General features: G+C 42.0%; 1 long non-coding RNA gene across 2 annotated transcripts in view; it reads left to right on the top strand.

The window, feature by feature from the left end:
* LOC150080106 (uncharacterized) overlaps positions 1 to 26011 on the top strand; it is a 148925-nt gene that overhangs the window by 97189 nt on the left and 25725 nt on the right. The window contains exon 4 of one of the 2 annotated variants that reach the window (XR_016547433.1): positions 15096 to 15399. The exons of the other annotated variant lie outside the window; for it this stretch is intronic. This is a non-coding gene — a long non-coding RNA (uncharacterized LOC150080106). The remainder of the gene's footprint in view (positions 1 to 15095; positions 15400 to 26011) is intronic. 2 annotated transcript variants of the gene reach the window in all.

The following is a 26011-nucleotide window of genomic DNA, read 5'->3' as shown; positions in this document are numbered from 1 at the left end:
AACTTGACCGCTGCCGTCCATGACGTAAAAGTTCTGTACTGTACTTAATTTTAGGACTACTGTAATATTATTATCCACTAAATGAAGTTTGAATCCTAGCTCTTCTTATAGTTGAATATTTCGTGATTAGATTCATTTCCTCTCTGCTTTGTCATTCCGGTTATTATTCCAAGTATGTCGCCCAGTTTTGCATACTTGATCTGCCAATTATTTCGAATTAGTTCGTAGTGTTAAGTTTGAAACAAGAGTTACCTACATATATTGAATGCACTTACTACACCATTCCAAAAGTTTCTGAAAAGAGTCAGCGAAAGCGTCCAAAGAGATATTTAATTTGGTGGTTATGTTTTTTTGATGTCCTCGAAATCCTGAAATCTTTTTCCTTCGAAGGCATTTTCACCTTGGGAAAGAGGAAGAAGTCCGCTAGTGGTGCTAGGTCAGGAGAGTAGGATGGATAGTTGATCTGTACAATGCCATGTTTCTTCAGAAATGTCTTCACAATAATTGCAGAATGGGCGGGGCATTGTCGTGCAACAAGAACCAACTGCATTCCTCTCGAAATTGCGGTCTCAACCGGAAAATGCGCTTCAGTTGTGTTTTAAGCATTGATTCTCTTCCCTTCAGATAAATACTTCCTTGTGATCCCTTCAGATAAATACTTCCTTTAACCCTGTTAGTTAAAAAACACGATCAGCATCGTCTTGATCCTGGACTTCTGTAAACGAAACTTTTTGGGCCTTGGTCATGATTCTGAAGTCCACTGACGTTCGTCTCTGAGTAGTACTGAAGCATCCAACACTCATCTCTGGTGACAATACAGTAGAGGAAATTAGGATTGTCTTAACAAGTCTAGATGAAGCCCTCGCGTGATGACACCAATTTACTACTTCTGCTCATCGGTGAGGTTGAGCAGATCTTCCATTTCCCTAAATCTTCATTCAGAACTTAATGAATCATCTCCTTATTCAAAGCAATTCATATGCAATTCATCTTCCACATGCTGAGGGTTAAACGACGATCTCTTGCCATAATTTGCCGAACTTTCGCAACCCTGTTCTCATTTCGAGAGGTTCAAAGTTAGGTGATGCAACCCACATGAGCATCACATGATTAGATCGTAATAAAAACAACCTCATCATGTGATGAGGTTGATAAAAACTCCTACACCGTACTTAAAAATTATTATGTACAAGTTTTTTAACTCCTGAATTACGTTATTTGATAGTCGAATGCCCTTGAAGGTTAAGTAACCCAATAGTTGCATCACCATCATGAGTGGGGGGGGGGTCTTGCATTCCCAAATATTTTGTCTCGTTAAAATTCCCCCCTTATTACTGAACACGTTATATAACTCTTTTCCATAGTTTCGTTTCCTCATTGAGTTCCCAAATTATATCCTGAATGCTTCAGCGTTTACCAAATTTTAATTGATGTGTATAGGAATTATTTCCATTCAACTAAAATCTTTAAAAAAATAGTAAAAAAAAACCCCTGTGATTACATCATACAGGGGTAAGCACACGAACTATAAATACAGTAGTGTGGGGGTAGAATTGGATGGAGGCGGTAGATGTAAGCTAGTTCTGTTCCTTCTCTGTCTGGAAAGTTACCGCGAAGATTCTGATAAAGTTGAAGAGAGCCAAATTTCGTGCTTAAAAGAACGCCAGCGTTGCCAGATATAATGCGGAAGTGCAGTTAGTGTAGGACATCTTCTACGAAGATAAATGTCTAATTTTTTTGATAGTTGAATAAACTTGTAACACAAAAGATTCGCTTGTAATCAAAGGTCAAAGTGACAAATACAGAGCAGATTGGATAATATGATATGATATTAATTTTCTGTAAAATTACATTTTTTTATATAATTTTTCGTAAAATAAATAAACGAAAAATTTAATTTATAGTATTTTTAGAATTTTTATATAGCATTATTAGGGGTGATTATTTTAAATGAAAATCCACGAAAGGGCGAATAACTTCGAGTAAAAGAGTGCTAGGGACAAGAAATTTAAAAAGAAGTGTCTTTATTCTCTGATGTTAATTTGTGAAAAAATTTTGAAAATGATGTCGGATATTTGTTTTTCACTTTTTGCAGAGTGCATGGATTATTGCTGTAGGCACTGTCTTTGACAAATCTCTCACAAAAACAAGTCTAATAGCGATAAATCTAGTTACTGTACTGACCATATTTGAAATTATGCGAGATCTGAACAAGAGCTTAGCCATAGAAGCATGTGAGATGCGACTTGTACTATCTTGCTGAAACTACGCCTTAACAATCTCCTCCTCAGTGAGGTTCCAGGATTTCATTTACTATATCAATGTACTGCTGAATAGTTAAGGTTTCCGTGGAAAAGATGGGCCAACCAACAGTGAACTCTACGAAATCTTCTGAGAGGTCACTGCACACCACACTACAATCCTCACAGGGAAGGAGAGTTTCCTGTGCTGCATGAGGATTTTCCATACACTATAGATGAGTATTATTCTGAGAGTTTACATATCCAGGCCGATAAATTAGGCCTCATAAGAGAAAAAAAGACTTGTTTAACATTGGATTACTGGAAAAAGTGGACAAAGATCCTTACACCGTCTTCCAATGGCTTCATAGACGGCTTCGTTTTCCACAGTCTAGTGATATACTTTTCCACAGTTTTAATTACCTCATCACTGAATATAAACTGCCATATGGCATTTTGTTTTGTTGTACAGGCTACTGTAGTGACTTACTTGGTCTTGCCACCATACTCTCTTTAATGTGAGCTAAACGTTCTACAGTCAAACAGTTGAAGTACAAACGGGACTCACAACGTTCGCATTTCCAGTTGCAGGATTTTAGGAGCATCAGTGTCTAACGCCATGTAGCAATATGGCCTTAACGCTGATGTTCTCTGTAAATTGCGTGTGTTCTGTGGTCGTGTTTCTGTTTGTTGGACGAAAAACCTGAGTTTCCGGAATAAAAACCATGCTACCCTCGCCTGAGACCGATTAACTTAGCCACTTTGTGAAAAATACCTATAAAAATTCCTCTCGTCATTGACGGGACTCGAACTGAAGTCTTTTCCACCTGGGAGGATGGCGATCCTACCAACTGTGCTACCCACGACACAGTTCCAGTCTTCCTGAACATTTTAATGAGCTTCTACATGTTCATTTACTGCTTGTTTTTCGTATACACATTGATAGTTCCACAGGTTATCGACAGATGACAACACCATGCAAAGAATAAATTTGTTACCATTTAAAATGATCACTCTGTATATTGTATATTTGTTTATTCTAACGGTTTGTAGCTCTGTAATAACCGCTTGTTTCTTCTTTGGGTGGATGCGCTCTGCGTTTTGGAAATTTGAGAGCATCTGAAAGGGCAGAAACCGATAGACAAGTAAAGTAGGCTGAGGTGTGAGCACATCGCTGGGGTGCTCTGAGGGACTGTCAAGGATCGTATGTCCCAGAATGATGGTGTAGAAATCTGATCAAGGATTATTTTTACAGTTGTGATAAGGTACCTCACCTAAATTGAATTTGCAACGACATTATCATTGCAGATGCTATTAATTTTGGAAGTTTATGCTGGACTATGGTCCATTTTAAGAACCAGAACTCGGCACTAAAAAGTCGCCTAATCGTGGCAGGGGCAGCAGATGTCCATACCTCTCCAACATACAGAAGCGGAGAGAATACTATGATTTTTATATAGTTTGTGGTAGTTTTGACTTCAGGAGTATAGAACTGTTATTAACTTTTATCTAACTTTTTTATTTTAAATATTTTTTATAAACAAATTTGTCTCTATGCTAATCTAATATCATTATAAAGTGTTTATGAACTGATAAATAAAAAAGTTTGTATTAAATATTCTTATTGAGCGGGGGTGTGGTGCTTGTCTGTTTCCTTATTTTGTCCTGTCCGTTTATTACCCTGTGGTAGATTGGTGGTGTGTTTTTCTGAAAGTAATCCTTCAGGTTTTCAATCGGTTTATTCTGTTGTTCGAGAAGGTCTGTCAGATCTCTTTCTCCTTTCCAGGCTATGGTCAGTCTCTCTACCGCAGCCTTCGGATGGTATTGGCTGCTCTTTTTTGTCATTATCCTGGTCCTGGTTCTTCTCATGATCTCAGTACAGTGTTAGACCATCTCTATAATTTCGAATGCGCACTTTGGTACTAGGACTGCGTAGGTTTTTCTGACTTAGACCGTGCTCCCTCGGTTTAGCTTTGCCTTTAGTGTGCTTTTGAGTCTCTGATAATATTTGTAGGTCAGATTGGCCTTGATCTCTTTGTGTTCTAGCTGTTGAGCCGGTACCATTTCCAGATGTCTGTAGGTTTCTCCCACTGTCATGGCTTCAACCACTTTACCGTCTTTCAGCTGATAGCTTCGGCTGACTGATTTTCTCTAATTCAATCCGGGGTCTAGTCTAAATTCTATCCTGACGTCGTGATGAACTGTTCGGTGATCCGCAGTAGTTGTTGGAGTTTCTTCTTGGTTACTGCATATTGTCCACGTACGTCAAGTGGGAAAGTGTACAGGTAAGTGTATATCCGTAAGTATACAGGTGTTAAGAACGAAGGATAGTGGGTTGAGTGATAGATAGAACTACAGTGGACTTCGGGCATCACCCCGGAAGATTCCTCTTCTGGTGGGGATTGGTTTGGTCTTGATGTTCCCGACCTTGATGGTGGCCCTTCATTTCGCCATGGAAAGGAAATTTGTCACTATCGGATTGACTTTGTAAATTTTTATCATTTCTCTCAGCCAGCTATTTTTATTATTTCTCCCTGATTGGGGGGGGGGTCACCCTGTGACGGGTACTGCTACCAAGTACACAGAGTGGTTGTTATGTCTGGCGTTACTGTTGGTCGAGGAACTCTATAGGTGTTCAAGATTGCCACTTTCTGGAGTTCTTTGGCTATTGCTGCTAGGCAATATGTGGGGTCTTTGGCACCATACCAGTGGTTGAGACGATGATCGGGATGGTCGTTACTTGTTGCGTATGCCACATCTCTTTGATCTCTTGTCTTAAATCCCTGTATTTCCTGATCATTTCCCCATATGTTTTCTGGAGGCTGCCAGTGTTGAGTACCGCTATGCTATGTCAATCAGTTAGGTAGCCTTTTCCTTCTCGTTGACAAGGTTTATGTCTAGTCTGTTGTGAAGGATTGTCTTGTCCATTATTATGGTGCAGTCCCAGTACAGCTTGTGGGTTGAGATCTTTAGTATTGCCTGGGATTCGCACTTGTAATATGGTACACATTCTTTGATCAACTGGTATTTCCTCGCTAGCTTCTGATGTTTTATCTTGGCTCATGTCTACTCCATCTAGGTGATCACCTTGCATCCTGCAGTGATGTGTTGGATTGTTTCTGAGGTCAGGTGGTATCGTCGACATGTGTCATCTGACACTCGGAGCTCCTTTGCGATGTATTATTATTATTATTATTATTATTATTATTAAGAATAAATTCTAACTTAAGAACAGAAAAAAAAAATGGAAACTATTGGTAGTATCGACACTGAATGGACGTTGTGGACGTTGGTGTATTATTTTCATCCATTGTGACCTTGTACAAATTACAAACTACATTTTCTATTTTCGCATTGTACACGACATATGTAATAAATAAAAATTTGATTTTTTTTGGATCACCCTGTACATGTCACGAATGAATTTAATTTAACTCTTTTATTAGAACAGCTGAGTAATAAGCTGTTGTTAGTGGAACTATTCTGGGTGCTAGTTTCTATAGAGATTATTATACTGACTGGCATTACAAACTGAATCTAGACGCCCTCTTAGATACGCACTAACGTACACCTCTTTTCCATTGGTCGATTCTACAACATCGAGACAATAATTTACATACGCAATACGTACGAATAGCGATATAATCATCTGTGTTTATTGTGTTCCTAAAATAAACCAAAGCTTTCATGCACTTTGAGACAACTTTAAATATAAAAATACGTGAGGAGAAGCTTGATGTTGTAAATGGCGAACAGAGAAACGTCACTGAAGGATTAGACGTGCGCAAAATAAACTTCCTTATAAAGAGAGGATAAAAATCTGACAGAAACAAATTAGGAGCAAAATCCATTTAGGTTTTAGTATCGTTTTACAGGAGCTGAAAAGGGTTACGTGTTCTCTATAAAAAATGGCATAATTACCTAACACGACAATCATTATTTGTCACCAACAAGTCTAGTGTTAAGGAGGAAGCATAACAGGGCACGCTGTCCGCAAAGAAGAAAATCTAAGAAAAGATTTATAACAGATCTCTATTCAGAAAAGGTTTTTAAAAGTTATTTAGAATTTACCACCTCATCTCCTAAGTGGAGGAGAATAGATGGTTAAATGAGGCTCGTCAGCTCGTCGGTTTATGGTATATGGCTAGAATGTGTGATATACACTGAAAGGACAGAATTTATGGGACACCTGGTTCCTGGGAAACGCGACACTGTCACCCCTCTCGCTAGTAGACGCATCCACCGCTTGGTAGGGTTATAGGTACACTGTATTCATGTACATGGTAATTTGATGTCAGTATGGATAAACGTCGTGAGTTAACCGACTTTAAAAGAGGGATGAGAGTGGGTGCATAACGCATAGGCCACTCTATCGCGGAGATGGTACAGAAATTGCGCTATCCCCGTTCGACAGTATCAAGAGTATATCGGGAATACGCCATTTCCGGAATAACATCTCATCGCGGACAGCGCTGTAGGCGGAGAAAGGTGGCGGATGAAATTGGCCGTCGAATCTGTCTCGCATTGTTTCAGTCAACCGGAGAGCGACAGTGGTACAAATCACGCCGACTTCAACGAGGAAGGTGCCAGAAACGTCTCCACCAAGACCATCAGGTAATTATTAGTCGCAATAGGTTACGGGAGCCACCAGAGTCCCATTGCTAACGCCACCAGAGTCCCATTGCTAACACCACCAGACAGGACTACGTCTCAACTGGGAGAAAGAATATCGGCAGTGGACCTTCGATGATTGGAGACGGCTTTCCTAGTCATGAGTCTCGTTTCCAGTTATTTCAAGCGGACGGGAGGGTGCGTATCTGGTGGAAACCGCACGAAGCTATGCACCGTCATGTCAACAAGGAACTGTTCAGGCAGGTGGACGGTCGGTAATCGTCTGGGGCGTGTTCAACTGGAACACGATGGGACCTAGATGCATCTCTGAACGGTCCAATTTACGTGTCCATCCTTGCAGACCATCTGCATCCCTTCATGGTCATCGTGCACCCACAGAGCAATGGACTCTTCCACCAGTGAAATGCACCTCATCACAGAGCCGTGGTGGCTAGAACATGGTTCGAAGAGCATTCCGCAGATTTTCCACTGTGGATTGGCTTCCCCGTTCATCGGACATGAACCCTGTGGAGCATCTTTGGGATGATGTGGAAAGGTCCGTTCGAGCTTTGGATACTCCACCCAGGAATGCGACGGAATTATGGACATCTGTATATTTATATTTATTTATTTTATTTCTTTAAATAAGGGGGTTGGAAGGAAATATCGACACAGGGCGAAAATCATTCTTTATATGGCCCAGTCAATAATTATTTCTGTCTTAACAGTTCACGAGAAAGGTTTTAGTTCCTGGATTATCTCTTTGCATGGATTCTACTCCTCAGTCAGATATGGAACGCGTCATATGTAAACGATGTAGTGAATGATCTCACTTCCTTGTTTTTATTTTTTGTTATGGTCATATGATGCCTATATAGAAATGGTATTGACTATGTCGAAATAGTTTATATCCTTTTAGGTGAGCCTGGAAGTTATATATCTTAAATGGATTGTTTAGGTCTGGATTATTATTTTTTTTTTATCCTTTTCCCACCGAAACATAGACTATCCTACCAAAAGTTATGGAAAACTGCGGTTAAGACAAAATGTGTTTATTCGAAGAAGAAAATAGTATAATAGTTCACTGAAATGACAGCTTCATTGATGGTTGCTTTTGACACATCAGTGATTTTCTTTGTTTCTCAAGTGTAGCTTCTGCTAAAGGTGCTCCACCAATAACACCTAGCTGAAAATAGAAAAGATCACCTGTCTTCCTCATAACCGGATCGAATAAGAAGCTCCCGGAAAGCCCACAGTATTTATCTGATACCAAGGAACTTGTGATTACACTATATGACAATTGACATTTGCATGCCATTCGTTTAATTATCTGTTCACGCCAATTCCAAAGAATTAGGTTTCTAATTTTTTGGCCGGTGAGTGTAGTAGCACCATGGTGTTTCTGTCGAATGATTACGTCAGCCACTATTGATCGATAGTGTTGCAGTTTTGCTTGCATTGGCACGAACACACATTGAACGCTAATATGGAATCCATTCCCTCGTGGACCACAGTTGGTAGGATCATCGTCCTCCACACAACAGGTATAAAAGATCTGAGTTCGAGTCCCGTCGATTTTTATGAGCCTTTTTCAAAATGTGGCTGAGTTAGTTGGTCTCAGGAGAGGGTAGCATGGTTTTTTCTCCCGGAAAGTAGGGTTTTTCGTCCAGCAAATGGAACATCGACCTCAGAACACACGCAATTTATAGACAGTATACACGGAATAACATGGTCTTAGTTGCCGAAGCTCTTAAAACTCTAGGACTACAACAACATCCAATATTTAGGAAAAAAAGGTATAAACGGCAAAGGCAGTTCATGAAAATATGGTTGCAACATTGGGGTGGGGATGCCCTTTCCTATTCCACGGTTAAGAAGTGGGTAGCAGAAATTAAACGAGAGACGGAAATTCTGGAAGAAGACCTGTAACGTCCATCACTCCAGAAGTTGTTGACAGCGTGCATGATCTGGTGATGAGTTATCGACAAGTGACAGTTCGATACCGTGCCAGCGTCTTGGGCATCTCATTTGAACCCGCGTACCACATAATAATCGAACATAGCGCTATGAATAAGGTGCCAGCACGATGGGTCCCAAAGTTGTTGACAGCTATCAAAAATGCAGAAGACTTGTCACGTCAAGTGGATATTTGCATCGTTTTAAAGCAGATCCAGCAAATTTGCAAGTTTTGTGATCATTGATGAGATGGGTCCATCACTTAGTCAGAGACAAAGGAGCAGCCCAAACGGTGAAAAAAAAAAAAAAAAAAAAAAAAAAAAAGTGGCAAAGCGGCAAACAAAGAAAGCCAAGTAGTCGACTCCTGCTAACAAAGTGATGCCATCGATTTTTAGGAATGCAGATGGAGTGTTGCTAGTGGATTGCTTTCAGAAAGGCCAGACAGTCACAGGGCATATTATGCAGACTTAGTGAGTCGTTTGCATGAAAACACCAAAGCCTAGGAAAACTCAGCAAAGGAGTCTTGTTCCATCAGAACAATGCGCCCACTCACAAGTCTGTCACTGCCATGGCTGCACTGCACTAGCGCAGCTTTAAAATCTTGTACTCCCCCCCCCCCAGCCTTCAGATAATACCATCGGACTTTCATATTTCCTAATTTGAAAAAATACCTGGATGGGATCCATTTTATCCACCGACGTCATTGATGCAGTAGATGCATTCCTGGAGGCTCAAGAGAGAATCAAGACCTTAAGACAATCATACATTGTTGACATGGTGCTGTGTATAGTTTTTTGCTATTGTATGGTGGTTATAACACCATCCTCCCCACATCGAGTGGGAGAAAGCCTGGTTTCAAATTTTTATTGTTTTTATTTTTTCACAAAATGGCAGAGTTAGGCGTTCTCAGGTGAGTGGCATCTGGTTTTATCTCCCGGAAGCTCGGATTTATTGACCAGTAAACAGGTAACTCAACTACAGAATAGACGCAATTTACAAACATAATATACTGACGCCTAATAGCCTTAGTTGCTTTGTCTCTTGCCACAATGTATATCTTCTGCGCTCCCACAGTATAATCGATAATAATAGAGCTTTATTTGAACTTTTGGCCGTTTGGGAGAATATTTTAAGACGTTTATATTTACATATTCTTGTGAATAATTCTGAGTATTGCTAAAGAGGTTAATTCTTTGAAATGATCGTTGGGTTAACATCCAAATTTGCCTTAATGTTATAGATTTAGACAACGGGCGTATTATTTGTCGCTATCTTTGGTTCACTCATTTGAATGAGTTCTGTAAGAGCGAGAGAGAGAACGTTTACTGGCAGATGCGAAGATGCTATAAAAAGCTGCAACGAATGCCATTCAATTCTACTTTCATTCTTGTGCTTTCACCCCTTCCGTTTCTCAATTTGTCGCAGTCTACAACGGAATATTTAAAAAGCCCACGCACACACACACACATAGCTGGCACCTAACAATCCTCGCTCTAGGTAGCTATAATTAGTGTTGAATCGGAGGAGTTGACGTCACTGAAAAGAGGAGTGTGTGCAGGAAGAAGGGAGGGGGTGGCGATAGTAGATGGAACGTACCCAAAGTAACAGTGGAGAAAGGCTTTCGGACGAGATATGATGTCATGGCGTATACGTGACATCAAGCAGAAAGTAGTGTACAATCTCCATTATATCTTGTGTTCGTTTCGGCTGAAGTTACCACCTTGTTGTGCAATAAGTTGCACCTTTAACGATTCACTGCGCAGGTTCGAAGAACAGGAACCTGTCCAATGTATAAATTGCAGATTCCGTGATAATACGCTGTTGCAGAATGCCACTGAAATTCGTTCTTGGTTCTGAAACGTGGCCTATCAGAAGAGGCTCAGAAAACAAGGAAGAAATAGATATTAGAAGAGAAAGAGAGAAAGTTAAGCACTTAAGCGACCAAGGCTATTAGTATATTGTGTCTCTAAATTGCGTGCATTCTTCGTCGACTTGTTTACTGGACGGATAATTCGAATTTCCGGGAGAAAAAACCACGAGACCAACACAAAAATTTCTCGCATCGTTGGCGAAATTTGAACCAATCTATTTTCCTTCCAGTGTGGGTTGTTGTTATTGTTATAGGGTTTTAGGAACATCAGCAATTAAGGACATTTTGCTGGACGAAAAACCCCAGTTTCCGGGAGAAAAACCATATTATCCTCGCTTTATACCTACTAACTTTTAGAGAGACTTGATTGAGGTGTTTAAGGCTCTGAGAGGAATAAGTAAAATGAATGAGGACGAAATTTTCACGGTTATAAATGGATCTAGAACTAGGGTCCATAATTTTTTTTTTTATGAAAACACCAAACACGAAAGGTATCAAAACCTATAGTACTTAGTACCGTGCATGGGTTGGAGGAGAAGTATGGGGGGAGGGGGATGCCGGAAACTTTGCTCTAGAGACTAAACATGGGTTTCACCACTTCAAGCCTCCAATAAGCAAAGTGGTGGTATTTTCATGTTAAGAGGAAGATGTTTAGACTGGATTGCAGGAGGTTTTATTTTAGCCAGCGAGTTGTCAATTTCTGGAATAATTACCTACATGGGTGGTAGAGGCTGACAGTTTGGGGAAATTCAAAGGTCAGCAGGACAAACGCATAGATTGTCTATTTTTATTTATTTATTTTTCAAAGCCATAGGCTTCCTTGCACCATGTGGCCATTGCTAATACTAACTCAACCACGTTGTGAAAAAGGCCCATAAAAATTTCTCACGTCATCGACAGGACTCGAATTCAGGTCTTTTCCATCTTCGAGCCCGGTGTGGGGGAACAGTTATTATATCTGCTGCACTACCGCGAGGGATAGAGAGATAATAATAATGATTATTATTTTAATGATCTCCGGGGCGTAACCCATATTCGTATGTGCGTATTAAGTCTAGAAGTCTGTGTCAACGGGCCGATTTGTATATTTTGAAAAAGGCGAATGCGACTTGGAAAAAAAATAAAAAAAACTGGAATAATTCATGGAGAAAAACCCCTGTTCCCTCCTCCTGAGATGGGCTAAGTACTGCCTCGATTGACAAGAACTTTTAGAAATTCCTTCAGTCGTCCACAGGACTTGAAGCCAGACCTCTACAGACGAGTGACAAGGGACGAAACCACTATAGTGTCACTAATGACAGCTTCACAGAGAGAGAGAGAGAGAGAGAGAGAGAGAGAGAGAGAGAGAGAGAGAGAGAGAGATGAAAAGCAAAGAATAAATAGGAAGTTAGAAATATAAAAGAGAAAGAGAGCGGAGAAAAATAAAGAAAAAAGAGATCTGGGCAAAAAATAAAAATAAATAAATAAATGTTCCGTTTGTTGGTGACTACACTCACATAAGCTTAGTGGAGTTCAAGAGATAGAAAGAATAAAAGAAGAGAGAGAGAAAAATAAGTTAATTAATGTACGTTATATTTCAGGCTTTTTAGCAAATAGCATAATTCATTATTTATAACAAAAAAAAAAAAAAAAAAAACGCGAACCGAGAACATTTGGTTTCTGCGCATCCACCACATTGCTCATTCATTCCTGCAACCAGCGCATGGCAAAAAAATAATATCCAATGTTTCAGCTACATTATACAGTATATGGATAGACTATGTGATAAGTATGGAAAAAAAAAACCATGATAATAATAATAATTGCTGTATTTCTATTGGTCTCATTTTAATTTGAAATTTGGGAAGACATGACAGATTGTTCTAAAGAAAGAGAAGCATACAATTTCATGAAAATCCATCCAGTGGGAAACGCGTTGTTACATGCAGATAGACGGACAGACAGACGACAGACAGGGCGTTATCGAAAGAGACGAAGAAATAATAAATGCCAGATTTTCATTAAATTTTGGAATGGCTGGACAGATATTTATAAAAGGCCCAAATGTACAATTTCACGAAAATCCACTACAACTCCAGCTATTACATGCTGACGGACATGGTGACCACAATTGCGTTACGTATATATACTAACGCGCCTTAAAAAGCAAAAAGAGAGCAGAGAGAAAGAAAAGCACAGTATAGAAATAGAGAAAGAAAAAAGTATAGAAATAGAGAGGAGGGCAAGAGAGAAAAAAAGAATAAATTTTCTGTTTATAGGAGCAATGCAGGTTTAATTAGTTTGGTACCAAAAGTGAAAACCAATGATAGTTGTCTAGAATTTGAATATATTACCATCGATTTAAAATGGAGCTCTGCAGCAGATTTAAAGGATTCCATTGATCGATGGTAGTCTCTATTTAGGGATATCACGAATAGACATGGGCGATATCGAACGAGTTAACCTCATCCATTAGAAAATTGGAAATTTCAAAATACACAATACAAAATTTTAAATTGAGAATGCGTTTGTGACATCCATCGGGTAATGCCTAACTACCTGCCTATTATGTCTATACGCAGGCTTTGTAGGAAAAAGGTTAGAGAGTATGAAGTCTTCTTAATTAGTGGCTACCTTATTCCTGTTGTTGTATCGAAAAATCCAAACTTTGGATCCATAAAACTAGACAGGAGGTAAGGTGGCCGAATGCTGGTAGTCGCATATAATCATGAATGAGCATATGGTGACTGTTATCTTATTTGGTTAGGACAGCGCTGATCATTACTGTGTCCTTGTTATACAGGGACAGATGCAAACACCTCCCTAGTGTTTGCCATTCAAGATTTTCCAAGGAGGAGGATTAGCATGTTTCCACCTTCTTTTACTATTAGTTTGTGTTTTTGCCACCTCCACTTTGGCAGATACAGACTTACTTTTTCTGTATCTGCCAAAGTGGAGGAAGTGGAAGCTAAGCTTTCGAATATCCGATGAACCAAAAGTCCACTGAAGTTGTTCTTGGGGATTGCATCTTAATATTTAATAAAAAAATATATAAACAATCATTTGTTTGTTTATATATTTCCCCTTTCCCATTGCACCCAAGCTCGTGCAATGGGGAAAGAGAAGGACCGATGGAGTTTGCACAAGGAATGATATGCAGCGCTAGGAAGGTGGGGACCAGCATCTCAGCAACTGCAGGCATTGTAGGCTGTTCGAGGCTTGCCGTAGTGAAGGTGTGGAGGGAATGGTCTGAATGGCTAACAGTAGAGTTGTCCAGGACAATAAACGACTTACGATCCTTCAATTAACAGCAGACTACAGCCAGAGCGCACAGAAAAACGTTTCTCAGTATATCGTCCAGCGGACGCTTTGCGGATATGCCTACGGTGTAGGCAACTTATGCATGTGCCCATATTGACCGACCATCATCCACACCTCCTCCTGCAGTTGGTACGGGGACACCATTCCTGAATACTGGACAACTAGAAAAGAGTTGCTGGTCTGATGAATCAAGGTTCCAGCTCCATCATGTCGATGGACGGGTATGAATTCGACGGCGAGCAGGTAAACAGCTGCAACCAGACTGCACAGTTGGACGAAAACAGGCAAGCAGCGGTGGTATCATGGTTTAGGAGATTTTTCATGGACAACACTTGCCCTCCTCCCTCATCCCTTGCACACACATTCACCGCCAGATCCTAACTTGGCATTCTTTAGGACCAAGTTTTGCCATGCATGGTAACCGTGCATCCAGATGGCACTGGACTCTTTCAGCAAGACAACGCCCCATATCACAAGACCCGCATTGTTCAGGAATGGTTCGAGGATCATGTCCAAGCATTTCGTACGCTCCCCTGGTTACCAGATTCTTTCGACCTCAATCCCATCGAACATTTGTGGGATGCGGTGAAACGCAATATTCGCCAGTGCCTCGTCCATTGCCGAACTCCGGGACGTCCTTCTGTCCTGCTGGTCAAGGATACTTTAGGACACCTTCTGTGGTCTGGTGAAGTTGACACCACACCGGGTACAAGCAGTTATCATGCGAAGGGCGACCCAGCATGCTATTAAGTAGGTGACAATAATATTTTGGTTCATGAGTGTATAATAAATGTTGAAAATGTTTGCCTTCTTGAATACATGCACGAACTTTTTATCATATTCGATAACACCTTTTATGATGTTTGAATTTTGATGTTTGCAATTTAATACTATAATCCCCACACGTCGGAAGGACTTTAGTTCCTCCTCTGAGGTGTGGGGATTATTTTAATGCATTTTGCCTTTCAACAAGCCCAACAAATAGGGTTTTTCGTCCAGCAAAATGATATCCTTTATATTTAAACTTTTTATCTATCCTCGTAACATGGGTATAACCCATCTACTGTTAACTGCGATCAGCACTGGCAACTTTTAATTGTATAAATTGAATTTTCCAGTGTTACTCAGATGGGGTAGAACAAGGTACCAGTACTCAAGAAGTAAGGAAAACAACGATTATTCCAGCGGAAGGAAATGATATAAGGAAAAGTAGAACACAAATTAGTCAGCAGGAAAGAAGGGTACGTGGAAGGTACTGGATAAATGAAACACAACAGGGGGAATCCTGGAAAGTTTTCATCGAGATATAGTAAACGAACTGCACCAATCGATAAACAAAATTTTGAATGAAAGTCCAATCTAAGCTGACAGCGTATATCAACATTTAAGTAGTGAAATGAATACGACACATTAATTGGAAAGGTAAGATTACTTAAATACAAGTACCAAAGGCATCAGTTGCTTAATTTCTTTTTTAAAATCAATAATTAAATTCTGATTAATATGAGATCATGGACTCAATTTCTGGTTGAGGCTTTTTGAATGGTAGCTGTATAATTTATCTTTGTAGGTAAGGTAAGGTGTAAGGTAAGGTGTAAGGTGTGTTGGGGGGTCTAACGGCTCCTGGGGTTTCCCCCATCTCCGCGTATTTTCTATGTTTCGGGCAAGCCTGAGATTTTTTTTTTTTTTAAATATATATGGTTCATGAGCTATGTGGCGTGTTGTGCCCTTTGTTCATCCGGCCTATTAGCCACCAGGCCCCTAGTGGGACCTGACGTTTCCACACCCTGCCACGGGGAGGCTGGCCGGGTGTACCCAATGAAGCTATTTTACTCTGGCGGGTTCTGCCACTTACTTTCCTGAGATTTCAGTGGCAAGGACCTAAAAAAAAAAAAAAAAAAAAAAAAAATATATATATATATATATATGTATATAAAAATAAAATACATTGGAGAAGTCGCGAGCATAGTTTAGTAAGTTAAGGTTCTTTTAAACATCGTTTGGGGTTTACACTGAAAGTCTGTAAGGCCTAAAAGGTCGGGCATAAATTTTGGTGTGTCTTAAATTTTGATGTTGGGCTGATCGCTATGTAAGATGACAGTTTTGGGTGGGGAGGCAGAAGACTGGGGGTGGAAATAGGAAGCAAAGGAGTCGATAGAGAAGATGACCCCCCGTTTTTCAGTGGAGCATGCCCATGCCCCACCAGAGGGAAAGAAGGGTGGCAAGGGGAGAAGAGGGTTCTCCTCCTGCGAGGAAATGGGGTTTAAAGAGAATCCTGCAGGTGCAGGATCTGAGAGCCAGATGGCGCTCTACTATAGCTCTGGGACGCTTCAGTGTTGGTCTCTTTCAGGAATTTCATCAGTGTGACGAGAATTTGTCTTGTCTGTGGTAGTTTTCCTCAAGATAGTTGTTTTCTCCTTTTCCTGTGAGCAGCTTTGATTGGCACTAATGGTGCATTTTTTGAACTGTTGGATTTTCTTCTTTGTTTCTGGTTTGTTTGAATTTCTCCGTTGTTCTGGTTCACCCATTCCTTCTAAGTTTAGGCTTTTCTATTGAGTGTTGTTGTCTTCCTGTTGGACAGATTGTATTGCAATAATTGTTTTCCTTCTTGTAAATAGTTGAGTTGCAAAGTTGGTAAAAGCTACAAACTCCTCTTGTGAATTCAGGAGTCGGGATTCTTGGTTAATTGGATTGTACTGGATGTTTCTAATGAGGCTCGCTCTTATGTCGTCATAATTTTCACATTCATGCATGATATGAGTCCATGATTCGGGTTCTCCGCAAGTACAATTTCTATCTTCTGTTATGCCTAGCATGTTTAGCTTTTCCTTAAACGGACCATGACCTGTTAGTAGATACGTAGCGTTAAGGCCCGGGAAAAACCACAGTGGGGCTTTCGGGTGCATTTTTGTCACCAGTGGAAGAAATTTATGGGTTATTGCTCCTTTGGTGGTTTCATTCCACCTTCTTTGCCAGGTTTCTGTTAGGAATTCATCTATCCTTTTTTGTTCCCTCTTCCAGCCACTAGTCACGTCAAGGGTTATGCCACAGGTTGTAATTGGAATCGCTTTTTTGTGATAATACACTAGTCCCGCGCGAGCAACTTCCAGGTCAAGGGGTAGTGCACCTGCAATGACCTGGAGCGCCGCCGTACTAACTGTGCTACTCGCTCTAGTGATTGTAAGTAGTATGTTCCTCTGAATTGTTTCAAGAATTTTCCTGTTTGTTACTGTGCTGGTTTTTTTCATCCATACTGGCGATCCGTATATAATTACCGGGATGAAGAGGGTTTTGTAATATAGACAAAACACAGTTTTGTCTATATTACAAAGTAGCACAGTTAGTTAGTCTATATTGCGAGTAGCACAGTTAGTACGGCGCCGCCGTACTAACTGTGCTACTCGCTCTAGTGATTGTAAGTAGTATGTTCCTCTGAATTGTTTCAAGAATTTTCCTGTTTGTTACTGTGCTGGTTTTTTTCATCCATACTGGCGATCCGTATATAATTACCGGGATGAAGAGGGTTTTGTAATATAGAGAGAGGATCTTTTTATTTAGCCCCCAGTCCTTACGTGTGATTCTTGATATAAGTGCTGTGTATATGCGTATCTTCTTCCTGAGGTAATTTAAGTGCGGTTTAAATGAGAGATTGCTGTCAATGATAATTCCTAAGTATTTTATCTCGTTTGATAATTTAACTGTTATTCCTTCTACTTTGATTTGTGGTGGCCTGTTTAAGTTTAGTTTTCCTTTCAAGAGGACCGAGTTGGTTTTTTCCGGTGCTAGTTTTAGGTTATTTAGTTTAACCCAATCCTGTAGGATTTGCAGCGCTCCATTTGCTTGTTTTTCAAGGTTGGCTCTTGAATCAGCTGCTGTGATTAAAAGTAAATCATCGGCAAAGGCCTGCGCCTCAACCTCCCCCAGGTCCTTGCAGAGAAAGTCATCGAGGACCAAGTTCCACAGGAGTGGTCCCAGAACAGAACCCTGGGGGCAGCCCCTGCGAACTGCACGTGATAGGCTGGAATAGGGCGCAAGGATCTGCACTTCCCTGTCAGTGAGATACGACTTTACACAGTCAAATAGATTTTTTGGAAGGGCTGCAGCACGAAGCCTCGCCAGGACGCTCGGCCACCAAAGGGTGTCGAACGCCCCAGCGAAGTCCACCGCGATCACCAGGAAGTACTTGCTGGTACATTGTGCAGCTCTGTTAAGGAGATCTCGGATCGCATCAATAGTAGAGGTTCCAGATTTGAACCCATATTGTTTTGAGTTGCTAAGGTTTGCTTCCATATAGTGCTGTTCAATTCTCTTGTGTAGTAGTCTTTCCAGGATTTTGCTCACCGTCGATAGCAAGGCAATTGGTCTATAGGATGTTGGCAGTTCCGGCAGTTTTGTAGGGCTTTTTGGTATTAATTTTAAGATGGCTTTTTTTCCATTGTGTTGGAAAGTGACCTTGCTCCAGGCAACTATTGTACAGTCGTAGTAGGAGTTGTGGGACACATTCAGCAGTCTTTTTAATCATCTCTGGTTCAATTAGATCTAAACCTGGGCATTTTTTGTTTTTTGTTCTGCCCGACGCTTCTTGGAGCTCTTCAAGAGTAAACGGCGGTTCTTTGTGGGTGTTTATGTAACTTTCATTTGCGTGACATATCTCCTCCTGCTCCAGTGTCAGTTCTGTTGGCGGTTCCACGAATATTGCTGCAAGAATATTTGCAACTGAGTTTCTCCACGTTGTAGTCAGTGAGCCCTGTGGCGTTTTTGTTGCCACCATAACTTCTCCTCTGGGGAGCTTGCTAGTTATGATTTTGAACACCACTCCCCAGGGATCGGTGTTTCCTGTTGTTTGGACGAATCTCTGCCAGCTTTCCCTTTTGCTCTTTTTGATTTGCTCCGTGTAGTGATTTCTAAGCTGGCGGTACCTGTTTCTCATTTCCGTGACTTCTTCCTGTGGCCAGCTTCTTCTTGCCCTTTGAAATTCTCTTCGTTTTCCCTGTACCATTTTCCTTAGCCTTTGCAGCTCAGGGGTCCACCAAGGCATTGGCCTTGAGATCGGAGTTCTCCTTTTCATGCTTGCTTCCGCCGACGTGGTGATCATTTTAGTCATGACTCTTTGAAGGATTTCCGGATTTTCCATCTCCGATTGTATATTTCTATGGTCTTCCATGTAGGCCTGTTCTTGGCTACTTAGTGTCCTTTTGAATTTGTCCCAGTCAGCTTTGTGGATGTTGAATCTGTTCTGCATCTGTCTTAAAATAGGTATCCTTTCCAAGCTTCTGTTTATGGAGTATGTGATTGTCCTGTGGTCTGAAGTCGTCCAATCACTTTGCACTGTCCAGTCGGAGATATAATTTTCAATATTCCTTGTCACCAGGGTAACATCTATGGTCGATTCCCACAGTGTGTTTGAGAATGTGGGAAGGCAATGAGGTTGATTCATAACAGTAAAGATGGAATTTGATAGAAAGTCTTCTAACTTCTGTCCATTTGCTGTTGCTCGTCGATCAGGGGTATAGCTATGCCACTGTGGGGACCGGCAATTTACGTCCGCACCAATAATTATCTTGTTTCCAGCTAGGATTGACTGGATGTTTTCTAGATATGCTGTAGCAAAGTCAATTTCTACGCCGGGTTTACAATATAGAGCGATTATGTAAATGGTTCCAACAGATGTGATCAGCTGGGCACAGGCTGCCCAGGGTGTGCAGAGCTGTTGGATTTTAGTGACAGTTATGTCTGGATTCCTTACTATAATTGCCGCCCAAGGCGTATCTTCTGTACAGTGCACGATTTTGTACGATATAGGGTATCCCCTCACCCGCTTCTGATGTGTGTATGGCTCCTGCACTATTACAATATCAGTGTTTTCCTCGTCTGCTTTCTTTCGGATCTGCTCTACCACTGCTCGGGCTCGCTGTGCGTTTAGTTGCTGTATCTTTAGGATCCCGGTGTTGTATGATCGTTTAGAGAGTGTCCCCATAATCGATCCTGGCCTGGTATAAACTCTTTGTGTGGATGTATGTTGGGCAGTTTGGATCTCTGATTGAGTGTGCATGATCTAATTTTAAGCTTTTGCAGTTGGCGCAGTTTGGTTCGCTAGCTTTATTCGGGCAGTTTTTAAATTCGTGCCCTTTTCCCGAGCAGTGGCCACAGGTAGATTCCTTCTGTGTGCATGTATGCGTTGTGTGGCCATGCTTGCAGCATCGAAAGCATTTTGGTATCACCACATGCTCTCTGAAGCGCAGACTACTCCACTCGACATAGATTTGAGATTGGTCCTTGATGACTTGCCAAGCAACCGGAGCTAACTCTATCGTCCAGTTGCTATCTATTCCGTTTCTTGCCTTTGTTTTGTATTTGGGCATAACTATATTTTTTGCTTCCTTGTGTGGGAGGACCTGTTTGAGATTCTTTCTAAAGATTTCCTAGGCTAGTTGTTCTGGTGTTATGTCAGAGTCGACACCAAACACGACTACTGAGGGGCCCTTTCTTCGCGGGATTTCCGCCTTTAACCCAAGTGTCGTTATTTTGGTGTTTGTCAAGATCTGCTCAGCTTCCTCTTTGCTAGCCGTTTCTATCACCACTCCCGGGTTTCTAGTTTTCCTTATTGACTTGATTCTTGTGTTTTCAAAGTCACTCTTCATATTTTGTTTAACCTTTTGTTTTATTTGGTCGCTTGTATTTTTCCCTTCTTCTGTTGGTCTCAGGATTACTAGATTTGGTGTCTGCAGCAATGTTTTTTGTTTCTGACCTTGGTCATTGGTCTTGTTTGTGTCCTCAGGAAGTGTGTTCCTCAGCGCGTCAGCGTATGATGGGGTGCGCTGTAGCATTTGTATACCTCCATCAGTCTTGTATATTTGTATTGCTGCGATTGCCTTTTGGTGTTCTACATTAGTTTGAAGTAGAATAGTTTCTAGCTTTGTCCACTGCAGGACTATCTTTGCTCTTATTTCAGAGGAAATTCTGCTGCTATTATCTCGCATTATGGTCTCTAGCGCAGCTCTAAGCACAAGCATTTGGTCAAGCACCGAGCCTTGTGGCAGGGTGGGGTCGAGGGGGAGTCCTTTTTCCCCTTGCTTCAAGTCTTCTATTCCGTTAGTTGGTTCTGGCGGTTCATTAGCCTCAATGTTACTCCTGGTTTCCCTGTCATATCTTGCGATGGTATTTTTCCTCTGTTTGCTTCTGGTTATTGCGCCTTGTTTAGGGTCTTGTTCTTCTGCCCTATTTTTGATGTTCATATCTTGTTCCCCGTCTTGCAGTGCCAATTGACTATATGGTTGGGTTGGGTTGCATCCATTCATCGTTTCTGTTTCATCTGCCTCCATTTGCTCAACTTTCGTTATAACGGGATATCCGGTTTAACGGGGTTGAAATTTTGTACGTTTTAAAGAGGACTGAAAATGCTGCCGAACGTCAACAGTGTCAGGTCCGTGTGATGATTCGAAGCCGCACGTCAACGTGTTTGGTATAAGGTATAAGGTATAAGGTATGTTAGTGTCTAACGGCTCCTGGGATTTCTCCCATCTCCGCGGGTGTACATTGTATCGGGGCCAGAGATTTGAAGTGTGTGGGGGTCATGTGCTGTATATTGTGTTGTGCCCTTTGTTCCTCCGGTCTATTAGCCGCCGAGCCCCTAGTGGGACACGACGTTACCACACCATGCCACGGGGAGGCTGACCGGGTGTACCACTGTAGCTAGAGTACTCTGGTGGGTCCTGCCACCTACTTTCCTGGGATTTCAGTGGCTAGGACCAGATTTGAGAATAAGATGATCGCTGTTTCTTGAGCAACGGTTGTAATTTTAACAGAGCGTAGGGTTGTTCGCTGATAACTTGTTCTAGGGCCAAATAGGTCGGGCAATAATTTTGATGTATTTAGATTTAGACCTGTGGGGCATGCGTGTGTGTGTATATATAAATATAAATATATATATATATACACACACACACGCACACACATATATATACAAATTTGCATATATATATATATATATACAAACTAAATAAAAAAAAAAAAAAAAAAAAACCGTTGTGCAAGAGAAAAGTAAGGGAGGAAGGCAGAAGACTGGAGGGTAGGAAACAGAAGAAAGGGGCCAATATAGGGAAGATGGCCCCTGATGACAGTGTGGCATGCCCAGTGCCTCACCAGAGAGAGGAGTGGGGTGGCGGGTGGACGAAAACCACCACCCCACAAAAAGAAAAAAAAAAAAAAAAATCATTCTGTAAGAGAAAAATAGGGGGGGGGGGGGTTAGTAAAAGAACGGATGGCAGGAAACAGAAGAAAGAAGCCGAGAAAAAAAAAAAAAAAAAAAAAAAATGAGAGAGAGATATACCCCGCAAGTTCAGGGTAGGTACAGCTAGCACGGCCAGTCAGTTAGAGCCGACAACTTGCTGGAAATCCAGCAGTGTGAGTGCTGCTATGGTGGATGGGTCATGTTCAGTAAGGTCTAGTTCAGGTGCCGTCATTGGGACTCCATTTGGTGAGTCTGTGTCGCATCCAGACTGAAGGCTGGTCCAGTAGTCCATCAGAACGAACAGTGGGGGTGGTCAAAACACCCCCACTGTTCACCCCCACACCCCCACAAAACACCCCCACAGTGGGGGTAGTCACACAAAACTTAAGCCTGTTTGTCACTGCAGCAAAACAAAGCTTTCTCCAATTGTGAACGGGAACTCCTGCTGTAGAGTATCGCCGCAGGCAGGGAGGTGACACGAAACGGAGAGAGAGCGAAGGGAAAATGTTATTGGTCAGCGAAGCTAGTGTCCACTAACTGCAAATTATGCTATACAAGAATTACTACAAGCTAGCGTCCATCTTGAAGAAGTGCATTGTCTGTCCCAAGCCAAAAGGAGAAATATACAAAATACTTTGCTGGAGCAGCGCAGCTGAAACTTCATACACGAGTAGACGGGCGTTCATCGATGGTTACTGGATCACTTCTATGGTCGAGCATTTAATATAATTCATTTAAATTACTTTTGAATGAGAGAGCTAAACACACACGGTGTACTAATAGGCGCCACCTGGCGACCGTTCCTCTTTGTAGGTATAAGGTATAAGGTATAAGGTATGTTAGTGTCTAACGGCTCCTGGGATTTCTCCCATCTCCGCGGGTGTACATTGTATCGGGGCCAGAGATTTGAAGTGTGTGGGGGTCATGTGCTGTATATTGTGTTGTGCCCTTTGTTCCTCCGATCTATTAGCCGCCGAGCCCCTAGTGGGACCGACGTTACCACACCATGCCACGGGGAGGCTGACCGGGTGCACCACTGTAGCTAGAGTACTCTGGCGGGTCCTGCCACCTACTTTCCTGGGATTTCAGTGGCTAGGACCAGATTTGAGAATGAAATGATCGCTGTTTCTTGAGCAACGGTTGTAATTTTAACAGAGCGTAGGGTTGTTCGCTGATAACTTGTTCTAGGGCCAAATAGGTCGGGCAGTAATTTTGATGTTTTTAGATTTAGACCTGTGGGGCATGCGTGTGTGTGTGTATATATAAATATATATATATACACACACACGCACACACATATAATTACAAATTTGTATATATATATATATATATATATATAAACTAAATAAAAAAAAAAAAAAAAACGTTGTGCAAGAGAAAAGTAAGGGAGGAAGGCAGAAGACTGGAGGGTAGGAAACAGAAGAAAGGGGCCAATATAGGGAAGATGGCCCCTGATGACAGTGTGGCATGCCCAGTGCCTCACCAGAGAGAGGAGTGGGGTGGCGGGTGGACGAAAACCACCACCCCACAAAAAAAAAAAAAAAAATCATTCTGTAAGAGAAAAATGGGGGGGGGGGGTAAAAGAACGGATGGCAGGAAACAGAAGAAAGAAGTCGAAAAAAAAAAAATGAGTCTAGAGATATACCTCGCAAGTTCAGGGTAGGTACAGCTAGCACGGCCAGTCAGTTAGAGCCGACAACTTGCTGGAAATCCAGCAGTGTGAGTGCTGCTATGGTGGATGGGTCATGTTCAGTAAGGTCTAGTTCAGGTGCCGTCATTGGGACTCCATTTGGTGAGTCTGTGTCGCATCCAGACTGAAGGCTGGTCCAGTAGTCCATCAGAACGAACAGTGGGGGTGGTCAAAACCGGGAGTCCAAGATTGATGGTCAAGTCCAGGGATCGATGCTAGGCCTCTTCTTGATGAGATGTGTCACATCTGGTCGAGAGAAGTTTGTCCAGAAATCAATGATGAGGAATTTGTCAAGGTATGTGCAAACCCTGTCTTTTATTGCACTGCTGGTCAAGTCTGGTGCAAGTTGGTCCAAGGTGTTAGCATCCATGGCTCAATGATGCGTAGCAACAATTGGCAGTCATGGTTGTTATGACCTATTGATTCGGATACTAAGGTGGTGGTAGCGCTTTCTGCCTGGTAAATAAGTCCATTGCAAATTGAGTCAGAGCTCGGTAAGTTTCTTCATTCTGTAGGGTGAGGTGTTCTTGATTTTGGTAGTTGAAGCGTAGTTTTGTTATTAGGATCCTCCTGAAGTCCTCGTAGATTTCACAGCTGTGGGCAAGGTGCTCCCACGTCTGATCCTCTCCATAGTGGCAGCGGGGTGAGTCTGAAATTCTGAAGTCATGTAGTTTTTTCTGGAAGGAGCCATGTCCAGTGAGGAGGTAGGTAGCATAGAGTCCTGGTGAAAACCAGACAGGTGTGAGGGGGTAGGAGGCCCTGACATCAGGGAGGAATCTTTTGGTGACAGCGCGTTTAGTTGATGTCTGCCATCTTTCTTGCCAGGTGTCTGTTAGATATTCATTCAGTCTCTTCTTTTCAGCGTTTCTATTATTTGCTGGGTCAGTGGTGAAACCTGCACAAGTAACTGCTCTTCCTTTGGCTATTTGGTAGAGCAACCCATGACGAACAATCTCCAGGTCCAGTGGAGGAGATCCAGTGAGGACCTGGAGTGCATGGGTGCTGACAGTGCGACAGGCACGCGAGGACAGAAGGAGAAGAGAGCGCTGGATAGTTCCTAGGCGCGATCTGTTTACTACGGTATTGGCCTTCTTGTACCAGACTCCAGAAGCATAGGTGATAACCGGGATGAAAACTGCCTTATAGAAGAGAGACAGCGTTCTCTTCTTTAAGCCCCAGTCCTTCCGGGCAACTCTTGAGACTTGGGCAGCATACTTCCTGATCTTAATCCTGAGTTGGTCTAGATGAGGAGTGAAGGAAAGGTTTTTGTCTAAGATCAAACCTAGATATTTAAGCTCTGTTTTTAGTTTTACTGTAACACCATTGACCTTGATTTGGGGTGGTCTTCTCAAATCAAGGGTGCCTTTTAGTAGGATCGAATTGGTTTTCTCTGGGGAGATCTTTAGGTTGTTATGCTCTGCCCAAGCTTGAAGGGTGGAGATGGCCTGGTTGGCAGTTGCTTCTAGTTGGGTTCTGTTATCGGCAGAAAAGAGCATGACCAGGTCATCTGCATAGGCCTGGGTTTGTACATTGTTGAGTTTGGTGTTCAGGAAATCATCCAGCACCAGATTCCAGAGGAGAGGCCCCAGGACAGATCCCTGAGGGCATCCCCTGAAGACTGGTCTGGAGACACTGCAGTGGGGAGCAGTCACGACAACTCGCCGGTCCTGGAGATAGGTCTTGATGCATCTATATAAGTTTTCTGGGACATGCGCTCTTCGGAGCCTGCCCAGGACGCTGGGCCACCAGAGGGAATCGAAGGCACCAGCAAAGTCAAAGGAGATTAGTAGAAAGTATTTGGAGTTGCAGTTGGTAGCAGCTTCAATGATTGCTTCCAGTGCATCAGTCGTGGAGCGTCCTTTCCGGAAACCGTACTGCTTAGGTGAGGAGAGACCAGCGTCATTGTAGTGGGCTTCTATTCTATGGGAGATCATCCGTTCGAGAAGTTTGCTGAAGACTGGCAGCAGTGCAATGGGCCGGTAAGATTGTGGCAGATCATGTGGTTTGGTTGCATTCTTCAATATAAGTCTAAGGATTGCAGTCCTCCATTGTGTGGGGAAGAATCCTTGGTGGAGACAGTGGTTTAACAGGTTGAGTATTGTAGTGGGAATAAG

Source organism: Mastigoproctus giganteus, chromosome 9 (genome assembly GCF_048544385.1).
Source record: "Mastigoproctus giganteus isolate SK-2022 chromosome 9, ASM4854438v1, whole genome shotgun sequence".
Taxonomy (NCBI): Eukaryota; Metazoa; Arthropoda; class Arachnida; order Uropygi; family Thelyphonidae; genus Mastigoproctus; species Mastigoproctus giganteus.
This window is presented reverse-complemented; position numbering and strand designations above follow the sequence as displayed.